Source organism: Engraulis encrasicolus, chromosome 22 (genome assembly GCF_034702125.1).
Source record: "Engraulis encrasicolus isolate BLACKSEA-1 chromosome 22, IST_EnEncr_1.0, whole genome shotgun sequence".
In the NCBI taxonomy this organism is placed as follows: domain Eukaryota; kingdom Metazoa; phylum Chordata; class Actinopteri; order Clupeiformes; family Engraulidae; genus Engraulis; species Engraulis encrasicolus.
In genome coordinates this window covers 11,938,737-11,951,908 of record NC_085878.1, presented here as the reverse complement: position 1 = coordinate 11,951,908, position 13,172 = coordinate 11,938,737, and positions in this window count along the sequence as shown.

Sequence of the window (13,172 nt, the reverse complement as noted above, 5' to 3'; positions counted from 1 at the left end):
TAACAGGTTTATTCAACTGTGTCTGTAAAGCATGGTTACTGTGTAAACTGAGAGGATACAAGGTATTTTTTTGTCATGTGCACTTAATGGACAGTTTTTTTGCTCAGAAAGTCCCAAAAAGACAAAAGGAGAAGTTTTTTGAAAAGGCAGGTTGAAAAGACAGATTAGTTAAGGAGTGGTTTATTATCTATGGTGGTTAGTGGGGCTTGAGCAGCCTGATGGCTTGAGGAAAAGTCGTCTGGTGTGGGCGTACATGCACCTGCGTCTGCGGCCTGATTGTAGAAGGGTGAAGTGTGTGTAGCTGGGGTGGTGTGATCCGATATTATGCATTTGGCCTTCCTTAAACATTGTTGGTTGTGAAGCTCCCTTACTCTGGTATTCCATAAGCTTATGAAAGGCATTACCTGAAACTACTTTTGTTCGCAGTGTCAGGAGAGTGCCCAACAACCCCGACCGCTTCAACCGGTCTCCGTCTTGCCTTAAAAATGCTGAGTCTTTATTTTAGCTTGTCAAGGTTCAATTCTTAAACCGCTTCTCATTTGAATATCCTGAGTCTTGTGCCTGGCTTATGATTATACCGAAACTACCAAACCTTTTGAAAAGCCCCAAGTACTGCTTTGTATTTTAAGTAGTGGTAAATGCACACACACCATGGTCTTGTTAAACATTAGAGTGTTCACCTATTCTGGATTGGTGCTGAAAAAAACAGCAAGCATGTCCAAGCATTCACTGAAGCCCCCAATGTCAAAAGTATTCAGTTTTAATAACGAGTAAATGTTTAAGCGTGACATGATCTCATTTACCAAGGCTGGAGCTCTGATTTTGAGGAAAGTAAAACGGCAACCATGATGTCCTTGACATTCAGTCATTCACTCTGGCATTGTGGCATTGTCCTCTATTCCCTGCATTGAGTGCTATGCAGTGAACGAGTGAGCGTTTCACATTTAGCCACTGTGGCTTTTGTGGTATGTAGGTAGCCTGGCTGGCGTAGGGGAGCAGGCAGCATTGTGTAGCGGTCGGTCTGATACTACTACAAGTGGTTAGTCGGCAGTTGTTGCGGGTGACGATGACCTTTAGTGGCCTGGAGAGAGGAGCAGAATAGTTGAATGTGGGCCAGTGGACCATGCTAAGCCAGAAACAAAACAATCCTGCATGGATGGCAAAGCCAGAGCCGAGGCAGACGGGACGCACGTGAAAGCAGAGAGCCATGGAGAGCAATAGAATGCTCATCCTAGCACATTAGGCTCGCCACAGGTCTCTTTACGGCAGGGAAACTGATGAGGGGGGGGGACAAAGGGGTCAGTTGCCGCAGGGAGAGGAGAGCTTGCAGGATCCGGGTACCTAGTATTACAATGTATGAAAGGGGGCAGAGGAGGGGACCTTTCATATGACTTTGTCCCGGGCACGGCCAAATCTGTCAGAAGCCCTGCTTTACGCCATGCACAAGTAGGCCAGACAGCTCAAGGGCTGCTAAAACCAATCCAGGTCCAATTTTATTCACACCTACCTACAGTATCAGGAGCAGAGGTGTTGATCCAGGCTCCAGAAAGCTAAAACCCTGCCACAAATTTGATACAAGCTGCTCTGGATCTGATCTTCCTATCAGACAGTCAAGACAGCTACAGTGAAGTCATCTGCATAGGTGTAGATCCCAGGGGGTCTATACACGCACACACACACACACACACACAGACAGACACACACACACACCAGGGCTTGACATTGACTTGTTCAATCTCACACTGTGGCAGGTATCTTATTCTTGTGTGTGCCATATATCAGTAGTCTATGCCCTAGTTTTATATTGAAGTATATTTCAGCTCAAGAAAGATCATTCAGATTATATTTGTCTGATATAGTAGGTGGTTTCATTTAACACTATGTTCGTAGCACTGATCGCCTTGTTTTATCACTTCATTTTCTAAGCTTAGATGTATCTTAAATATAGCTTAAATGTCTAATGACACTGGAAAACCACTAGCCACTGTGACCGATGAGCAAAATGTTAATGTCAAGCCCTGACACACACACTCACACACCTTATTTGAATTGTGTCACATCAAGGATACACAGGGTGTGGGCCTGAATATAGGCTTCTGATAATTGGTGTTCTCTGGATGTGAAGCAATGTTGGTGACAGAGATGAGAGACCGGAGTATCTCATCTCTCCATTTTAACACGTGAGGAGGTGAAGCAAGTGTGAAAGTCATAGTGGGGGATACCTTACCGACCTGGCTCCGTTTCAGCTCATGTGCTGATTTATGAAGGGCCAACACCATTCTTTAAGGCCACACAAATGGAGAGGGGGAACACGCACGTGATTAACGTACTATACATACACATTTTACCTGTCAGCGAAGGACACCCAGGCCAGAAAGTAGAAACCCAACCTTGGGCCTAATTCGACTTGTATAAACACATGTAGCCATGTGGAATCAGAAATGCATTCTGTTCTCAACATGTTGCATGATGGCTAGATTCGTTTGCTACCTCCGCCAAGGAGATTGTGTTTTGGGTGGCGTTGGTTTGTCTGTCTGCTTGTTTGTTTGTCTGTTTGTCTGTCTTTCTGCAGGATAACTCAAAAAGTCATGAACAGATTTGGATATTTTGTGGAGTTGTTGGAAATGACAAAAGGAGCAAGTAATTACATTTTGGAGGTGATCTGGATCACATTGCGGATCCAGGATTTTTTTAAAAAAAAGATTCTACACCATTGCTGGATAGGGCATATTTTGACATTTCAGTTTCTAACTCAAAAACAAAACGGAAAGACTTGAAATAAAAATAGGGTGTAAAGTCAAATGTTCTATCAAACAGCTTCCTTGGCGGAGGTCTGGAAGTATAGGCCAGTCAATCTAGCTCTAAAAAGGCTCAAACCCGGGATAAATTGCAATAGTAATCGTTCCTACTTCTAAGAGATCCATAAACCCCCTTTTATCACATATTAAAAATCTACAGCTTTATATTTAGTGGAACATACTTTTTTTCAAGGTCAAAGTTGACAGATTTCCCATTCATTTCTCCATAGAGAGACAATATAGGAGATACAAGGTGAATAGGGTACAATTTTAAACTATGACATATTCATTTGAAACTTTCACAGTTGGTAACTCATATTCAGGCAAACAATTTTTGTATTGCAAGTTTTCTGAAATATTACGATGAAATGAGGTCATATGTACTGAAATATGTGATAAAATCTGTGGTAGCAGACCAAGCATAAAACAAATTGCAATAGTAATGCTTCATACATTATATTGATACTTAAACCCCTCTGCATCACATATTAAAATCTACTTTCATCAATTCAGTGGAACATACTTTTCCCAAGGTCAACAGTATCCGATTTTACCCACTGAATGCCAAAATGCATTGGAAATCTGGAACTTCTGACCTTCAAAAAAGTATGTTCCACTAAAGTGATGGAGGTAGATTTTTAATATGTGATGTAGGGTGGATAAAGTATCAATAAAAAGTGTGAATCATTATTTTTGCAATTTGTTTTATGTTTTGCCCGTTGTTGCATAATTTGGCACATATTTCAGTTGATGTGATCTAATTTGTATATTCAATCATTATATTTCAGACAACTTGCAAGTAAACTACTATGAAAGTTTCAAATTGATATCTCATTGTTTAAAATTTTAACCTATTCCGCAAGTATCTCCTATATTGTCTCCCTATGGGAAAATGAATGGGAAATCTCCAACTTTGACCTTAAAAAAAAGTATGCTCCACTAAATATTAAACTGTAGATTTTGTATATGTTATTTAGACATACCTAGGGATTACAAAAAAATTGGAATATTTACTATTGCAATTTGTCCCGTGTCAAACGCTAGATTGACTGGCCTAGTAGGCCTAATTGAGAAGAGAGAGATGGGGTGTGCCTGGGAAATGACCCAGACCGGACTCGAACATGGGTCCACATGGACAACTTGCCCATTTACTGTCCAAATCATTCAGTGCAATCCACCACAACACCTCCTAATGCTAAATTTCTAACTCAGTTTGTTAACATATTGCAACATCTTCAGCCTAGAATACATTTAATTTCATTGTAATGAGTCAAGCAAAGCCCTTTTTTCCTAGTCCAGTCTGTGCATTGGCCACAGCTGTTTCCTCCTCTTGGCTGCCCTATCTGTCTGTTGATGTGCATACTTATCAGCTGGTTCAGGAAACGGTTGGCTCACTGGCTCTTTCTCAATGCCCAGTGTTCTAGTCTTGCTAGGACGTGAAACGCCCAATGATTGGATACTCTTTGGTGAACTCCGCGGAGTATCCAATCACCAGTCGTTTCATGTCCTAGCAAGGCTAGAACACTTGACATTGAGAAGTAGCCACTGTGTCTGTGCTCAAATATACATCATGACTTTTAACATTCTGAATCAGAGCTCTGGGTTGCAAATTAATGTTGTTCCTCCTGTACTTCGGACTCAGAGAGACTCAGAGAGTCGCTCTGCGCTGCTTGACAGCGGAGAGACATTATTTCCCAATGTCAAGTGTTCTAGCCTTGGTAGTGCGTGAAACACCAGGTGATTGGATACTCTTTGGTGAACTCCAAAGCTAACCAGGCTAGAACACTTGACATTGGGAAATAGTGATTATTTTCTCCATGGGGTGACACTGAGGGAGGAGTGAAGAGGGAAGGACAGAGTATTGATTCGGAGCCCCCCGTCTGGGATGAAAGCCATGTACACTTCCACTGAATAGCTCTAAGGCTTTTTAGATAAGCCAAAAGAAATGTCTGGCCTGGTTTGTGTTTGTGTATGGTTTTGTCAGGATGAGAATGTCGGTATTCCGGGAACGTAGCAATCTAGAGAGCTGCAGTGATAATTGTCACCCATGCATCCTGATCCACTCATCTCCACTCGGTGTGGAAGTTATTAAAAGATCCTTCTGTCACCGGTCGCCCCAGGACTGTGTGTAAACAAATCCTCAGAGGTGACAGATTCAGGAATCAGTTGGCATGGTTGGCTGACGTCCCTCAGGGGCTGGCATGTAAGTCATCAGGTCTTGATTTGAGAACCTGTCAGCTGACAACAACATGCCATCTGAGCTGTCGGTGCCAACCAGTGAGCAACACCATTTTAGACTCCAAGTTCCAAAAAAGAATAGTGCAAAAGCTCATATTGAAATCTCCTGGAGCATATTCCAAACGGAAAGTTTAGTTGCTAACCCAGTTATGTTAAAGGTGCACTGTGTAGGATGGTGGCCAGAGAATGTATTGGAACTATGCTTCTCAATGAAACTGTGCTGCCTATTGCCAAATTTGATCTTTCCATGAATATTTAGCATGTAATAAACAAATATTTACTAGTATGACCAACGTTTTGAAGCTAAAAACGTCATTCAACGACATTCAAAATGGCGGATATGGAGAAGATCTCCTTTTTCATGTATAATAAGTGCAATTTTCCTGGCCATAATGAGTAATTAGAATTTGATGGCGGTGGTAAGTATTTGCAAAAAGATAACATTTGTGAATAGGCAGTATGGATTCTGGAAATAACTCACTAAAAATATTACACAGTGCACCTTAACCAGAAGAGAGAGTTGTAAACCACCTTAAAGAGGAGACTCAGAGTTGTTCTCTCCAATCAAAACACAGCCACAAATCACTTATGACTATTTTCCACTTGCTCAGTTAACATACCCAAGGAAGAAACTAAAGCTTCTTTTTGGAATATGGTAGGCCTACTTGCAGAGCAAAACAATGCAGCATTTATTCAATACTTAGAGGGCTGATTTAACAACTTCAGGAGTGTATTTCGTCCAAGATTACCATAGTCAGTGTTGAATCAACACTGCATTTTGTACTGTATGGTCACTGACCTTGCATAGGCTACGAGAACCTGTCAGCTGAAAACAACATGCCATCTGAACGGTGCCAACCAGTGACCAGCACCATTTTGGACTCCCAAGTTCCAAAAAATGTGAGCCTGGTAGACTAAAAAATGAAAAATAGTCTGGCACTGTTCAGTTCAGAAAGCAGAGGACCTTGGTTGGGACCAACTTGTTGTACAAACTGCCTCTGCACACTATGAACAATCAGAAAACTAACCCGAACCCAAGAGTGATAACCCGCTACAATGACTCAAACAAGGACAAATAAAACCCCTGTGATTTGAGGATGGGTTTGTCATGCTTTTCTGTATGACCTCCCGTGCAATAATAGGCCAACTCACCGACTAAAAACCTTTTCTACTGCTAGGTGGATTGATGTAGTTTACAAGGCCAAAAAGTGTACAACAAAGTACAAGTGTCCTGGTCACTGACTGACCTTGCGTACAACCAATAACCAAAGGACCACACACTGCAGGTGGCATCAGGTTAAAAATACTGGCACCAGGAGTGGACCAGCGAACAAAGGATAAGCTAAGCTGCCTCTAAGGCGAGTCGAAGCAAGTCAGCTGACAGCAGCTTAACAACGCATTCGTTAATTCAAGGTCATAAACATCCCTCCTTCCTGGAACGTCAATTAAACTAACGCAAAAGAGAGAGAGAGAAGAGAGAGAGAGAGAGAGCGAGAGAGAGAGAAACTTCACATGAAAATAGATTTTTTCCTCCCTCTGCCGAGAAAAGAAAACAATTATATCAAAAATAACTTCAGGAGACTGGGAAGAAAATAAAAGAGGGGGGAGGAAGATGACAGAAAAAGCTGAAGACTGTATATTTCCAAGCAAGAGGCAAGCGTAGATATTTTTAGCTCAGGAGCCTGTAGTGTGTGACTGGCTGTCATTACGTTTCCATGCTATATTTGAGAACAGCACGAGTGCTGCTCTTGTGTTGCTCATACAGTATATACAACAGGCCACAGCCTGAATATGCTAATAAAATGGTGTCCCAAAAAATGTACACACCCCTCAGATGATTGGAGAGCAGGTGGTTTTTAAAATTCATGTAATTTTCAAAGAGTAATAGAATGACAATCATTCTGCTGGTGATGCAATTCAAACCCAACATTTGTACTTTCAATGGCTGCATTTACTTTCAGTGATTGTTTCAGGTATCCTATTCCTAGCATAGACTTCAATCATTAGTCATCAGGAAGAGGTGACAAGACATTAAAGTGATTTGATGAAAGTCTGTAAATTAGGCTACACTTGTATTCCTTCTACGTAAGCCTTCTATTATGCTTTGGAAATTACATAAATTGATAAACACCAACTTTACAGTGATTTAAAGAGTGTATCCCTTTTGGGTCCTCTGTATATATACAGTGTTGGCCACTATAGTATCCTGGACGGCTGGGAACTGGAAGGACAGGGCAAGGCGTCTACCTGGAATCCAGATGTCATCGTTACACAATGAACCACGCACACGCCATCCCCGCTCCAAGTCCACCTGGTTAATATTTCTTCAAAGTACGTATAATCAACTTATCATGACACGCATCAAACAGAGCCTGTCAGGACAGACGCCATTCAGGGCCTGTGTTCTGTGCACTGACAGAACATGAAGCACACTCCTAACACATAATGCAATTATCAACATGTCTGTCTAGTAAAATACAGTAATAAAGTGTGACATTTACAGATAAACTGTTGAACAACACATACATCATATTCACAATTCAAACAAAGAACATGTAGGTCTCTGACTAGATAAAACTACTCAGAACACATAAATGCTATCACCAATAGGCCTATATCTTTCCGACATTATGCAGTAATAATGTTGCACTACATCTCCAGATAAACTGTTGAATAAAATATGAGTATATGTCTTACTCAATATGAACAACAACAAAAAACAGTACAGTGCCTGTACGTTGTCTGTGACTATAAAGCTGGTGTATTTAGCTAGGGAATATGAGATGCTCCTTTGAGACAGAGACAAGCAGTGTCATGTGGGCCCCGGTGAGCTGGACTTTCCATAGTGTCAGCAGCATCAGGCAGCACCAGTTATAATTTAGAGGCAAGCAATGGTAGAGAGAGAAAGCCTACTTTCACACTAACACGTGTCAAAGTATGTTGTTGTTTCTGTCCATTGTTAGGCTGAAGGCACGCAACAATGCTTACCGGTACTCTACATTAGGTCAATCTTGTTTGTTAGCCCATGACTCAATGAAACGAAAACTTGAAAAAAATGTTCATCTAATTGTGATTAATGTTTCACAAACTCTTTATTAAAGATTGTATTCATCACCACCACGTACGTATGGTGCAGTTTCCAAAGCAACCACAAATTACCAATGTGTGTATCTGGTTGCTTCCTCTAAAGGTTTCCTATATAGTGTTACTCTGGTGACGGTCTTGTGTCATGGTAGACTGTAGGCTATTTGTTCTATTGTTCACGTGCCCATTGTGCTGTGTTGACATTGACACCGTTGGCAACTTGACAATGCAGCTGATGATGTATCAGGAAATGCATTTTCTGCACAACAGACTGATGGTCACACTATACGTCAATTTGTCAAATGTTTTTTTTTCCATGGTTGTATTATGTCTGTGTGCTGGAGAATCAGAGCCAATATCTCTGGTTGGATAGGCCTCAGCAATCTGTTATGATTTGACACGGAGATGGCCTAGAATGATACAGTCGCTATAGCAGTTTCGGGCACATGAAGATCTATACAGATATAGCAGATTCAGCATCTTAGATTACCATATTGACCTAGAATTCGGGGCATAAATTGTGCAAGCGTGCGTGCGCGTGTGTGTGTGTGTGTGTATGTGTGTGTGTGTGTGTGTGTGTGTGTGTGTGTGTGTGTGTGTGTGTGTGTGTGTGTGTGTGTGTGTTGAGAGGTCAGGAAATCTAGCCAGGTAGCCTAAGTACTACTCACTCTCCTTTACACAATGGGATGCCTCAGAACGTGAACTACTTTTGTGAAAACAATCATTTTCGTAGAAATGTTTTCCCGGACCGGTGTATTTGTTTTTCTGTTTTTGAGGATGCGGTTTTGGAGAAAATGCAACATTTTTTCAACTGTAATTTCCTGAACAACAACCTCTCCACAATCCAAGCAGTGGCACCGAACACTGCACACTCAGGGACAAATACACACTGTAAAACACATTTCACCAGTTTTCTTATTTGTTTGTGTTATGTTTATGTAATCCACACATATTAATTATTAATTATTATTTGTAACTAGGACACTACAGGTACAAGGAGCATTGGAAACACGTGACCATGGTGCAATTTTAAACATTTTTTACCCATTCTGGTTTGATATCTCCACTTTTTCAACATAATTTAATCTCGGTTTAATGTAACTCTTGTGAAGTTACTCAAAATCTTTAAAAAATATCTGCAAGTCTGGATTTCTGGATTTCAATCACATCCTGGTTGTTACTACTGTATCTGGCTCCCGCAATGAAGTGTTAAGTTCAAAAGTCCTTGTTCCCAGGCAGACAGAGAGACAGGCAGAGAGGCAGGCAGAGAGACAGGCAGGCAGGCAGGCAGGCAGGCAGGCAGGCAGGCAGGCATGCAGGCAGAGAGGGAGGGGGACAGGCAGGGAGACAGGGAGGGAGACAGGGAGGCAGGCAGGCAGGGAGACAGGGAGGGAGACAGGGCGGCAGGCAGGTAGGCCGGCAGGCAGGGAGACAGGCAGGTAGGCCGGCAGGCAGGGAGACAGGCAGGCAGACAGGCAGGGAGACAGGGAGGGAGACAGGGAGGCAGGCAGGTAGGCCGGCAGGCAGGGAGACAGGCAGGTAGGCCGGCAGGCAGGGAGACAGGCAGGCTGTTGAGTAGAGTTGAGCCAGTGGAGTGAGGCAGGTGGGGTGAGCATGTGCCTGCTACATGGCTGCCTCATGACTGGAGACTGGGCCCTGTGCTCCCATGCCATGTGATAGAGTCAGGGATTAGAAAGCCCCATTGCAGTGGGAATGGACACTATCCTTTGAGAGCCTTTTTTTGTTAATAATCCGTAAAAATGGGATTACAGGAGATTTATGCTCATTCATTCATATAAAAAAATGCATCTCTCATTGTCATGCCATGTGGGTATACTACAGGGCTGAAACTTTTGTTTTCGGTCTTTGATAGTGTCTTGTAACTTTTCTTTTTTTCATTTTCTCTTGCATGTTTGCTCATGTTTTATTGCTTCCCCTGCTCTCCCCCCAGAACTTCCACCTTCTTTAATCGTAGTGGAGCCTATGGAGACAGGGTCACCCACATGACAAAGAAAAACACCACACATTTTGTTGAAAACGATTCAGATATTGGCTATACAAGTCTTATATGGTCTCGTAACATTGAAGTCATATTTGTCATATTCTAAATCTCACCAGCAATGCTTAAATGTTAAAAGGTTTAACATACTGTAGCCTATGTGAATGTGTGCTTCACTCATACAGTGCATGAGGAAAATGAAAAACGTGCCACGTTAATAGCATGTACCATATAAGGACTTGTGCCATATATGAATCTGATTTGCACGCCTACGCCTCACGTGTTTTATTTTTCATATGGGCAGGTTTTGACTCCATGCATTCATTTACTCATGCCATTCATTCAACCTACAGCAGGCAGCACAACACAACACTGCAGCGGATTAATCCATTACAGGGATTGCATGGCATGAACTGGAACAATAGCATTTTCAACAGCGGTGGTGGTGCATACTACTCTCAACCTGCTTAGCAAATAGAGAGAGAGAGAGAGAGAGAGAAAAATCTCACATGTGACAAAACATTCATGGGATTTAAACCATGTGATAATTTATTATTCGGGGTGCATAAAACGAGGGAAAATGTCACGCTTCCCTTCCAGTCAGCCATGCGCTCTCCATTACCGGCCTGGAGTAAATCACCCGGTATCATGCCATGCCAGCCCGGGCCGGACCGGGCGAGGGGAGGAGGAAGGAAGGCCAGGGCTGTGTATTTTTAGCCAATCAGCTCACTCGCTGGGGCATGTCATTAAAAGGGAAAGCCTAAATGTGTGGTGCTGGCAGAGAGAATAGCATCACTCTTCTACAAGTACTCCATTAGGCACTGCATCACCCTGGCCTTTAAAAGAAGGGGTGTGTGTGTGTGTGTGTGTATGGACGCGGATGTGTGTGTGTGTGGGGTGTGTGGGTGATGGGGGTCAGAATCGGATACATATTTGGGTGGGAGGGACCCTCTCAGATGTCTTCGTCCTAGGGCCGGCCAAAGCCGTCAATGACATGCATGCCAGCATGAGTGTGCATGTGTGCATGCATGTGCATGTGTGACGGAGTGAGAGTGCACATGTGCAGGCATTTTGCAGTGCAAATTGGTTAATATAGGCGTGGGGTGTGGAGGATGAGGAGAGAGGAGACATGGCAGCCCATGAACCCCTTCCCCTCCCCCTTGCCCTTCTGCCTTCTCTTCACTTGCACGCCTTCAGTTTCTAGTCAAGTGAGCTGCAACCCAAGTATAGCCACAGGCCTTTGCACATACAACACACACACGCACGCACACATGCACAAATGCACGCACAAATGCACACACAAATGCACACACACAGGCACACACACACACACACACAGGGCACGCTGGAGTCAGGGGCGCAAACACGTGTCAGCAGGAGACATATTTTCACTCCACACACACACACACACACACACACACACACACACACACACACACACACACACACACACACACACACACACACACACACACACACACACACACACACACACACACACACACACACACACACACACACGCTTAGACAGATGCCCCAGTCTTACAGTTTAGCGCTTGCATGTAGACGCGTTGACTTAGAATAATGAAATCCAAACAAGTGGTGTGGGTATGTTGGCCATGGCTGTGTGTCTGTGGAGGGCAGAGAGGAGGGCAGATGGGAGGGAAGAGAGGAGAGCAGAGAGGAGAGCAGTGCAGAGGGGAGTCAGAGGAGAGAGGAGAGGCCTGGTCTGGTCTGGTCTCCCCTGGCCCATGTGGGATGAGATGCCATGTAACGGGAGAGCTGGCAAAGTGCACATACCTTCCCTTCTGTGGCCAAGCAAAACTGAACCACAGTGAGAGCCCGGGGAGCTTTTATTAGCACCCTCCTTGACAATCCTTTGTCTGGCCACTTAAAATGTGGCTCGCGATGGTGGTGGGGCTGTGGGGGCAAATCCAACCCAAGCCATATATTCATAGCACATAGCATCAGCCTTAGGATATCTGCCTGCTTTGACGCTGCTCACGTTTTCCCTGATAATTCTCCCTATCTTTAGTGTTCTTAAAATAATCATGTGAAGAGCTCTCATGAATAATTGGTAAAGGGTTTGAACGTGATAACCCCACCACATGTTTGATTCTGAAGCAGTGGTAATTACAGCATTATGACACAGGTCGATATGGTATACGTAGATGTACGTATGGACTTAACTCCTGCTGAATGTCAACAAGACCAAGGAGATTGTTGTCAACTTCCAAAGGGTCCAAAAACAACTGCCACCACTGACCATCGACGGCGATGCTGTGGAGAGAGTGAGCAGCACCAAGTTCCTTGGAGTGCACATCAGCGACGACCTCTCTTGGACCACCAACACTACATCACTGGCGAAGAAGGCCCATCAGCGTCTCTACTTCCTGCGCAAACTAAAGAAGGCAAGTGCTACACCCTCCATCATGACAACATTCTACAGAGGAACCATAGAGAGCGTCGTGTCCAACTGCATCACAGTGTGGGGAGGAAGCTGCACGGAGAAAAACAGGAAGACACTCCAGCGTGTTGTGAACACAGCGAAGAAGATCATTGGAGTACCACTCCCCTCCCTGCAGGACATTTACACCACACGCCTCACCCGGAAAGCACTGATGATCATCAAAGACACAAGCCACCCTGCACACAAACTGTTCAGCCTCCTGCCCTCTGGAAAGAGGTACAGGCGCCTCCGCTCCCGTACCACCCGGCTGGCGAGCAGCACAATGCACCAAGCGATCAAGATGCTGAACACTCAACCCACTCTCCCTCCACTGTCAGCCTCTAGCCAGCAAGGCCACTGACAACCCCCCCCCTCCCCCCACTGTCAGCCTCTAGCCAGCAAGGCCACTGACAACCCCCCCCCCATCCCCCACCACCATATCTGCGACTGAACATTCCACCTGCACTACTATACTTGTGACTGAACTTTCAACCTGCACTAACTCAAAACATGCACACACACACACACACACACACACACACACACACACACACACACACACACACACACACACACACACAGACACACACACACACACACACAC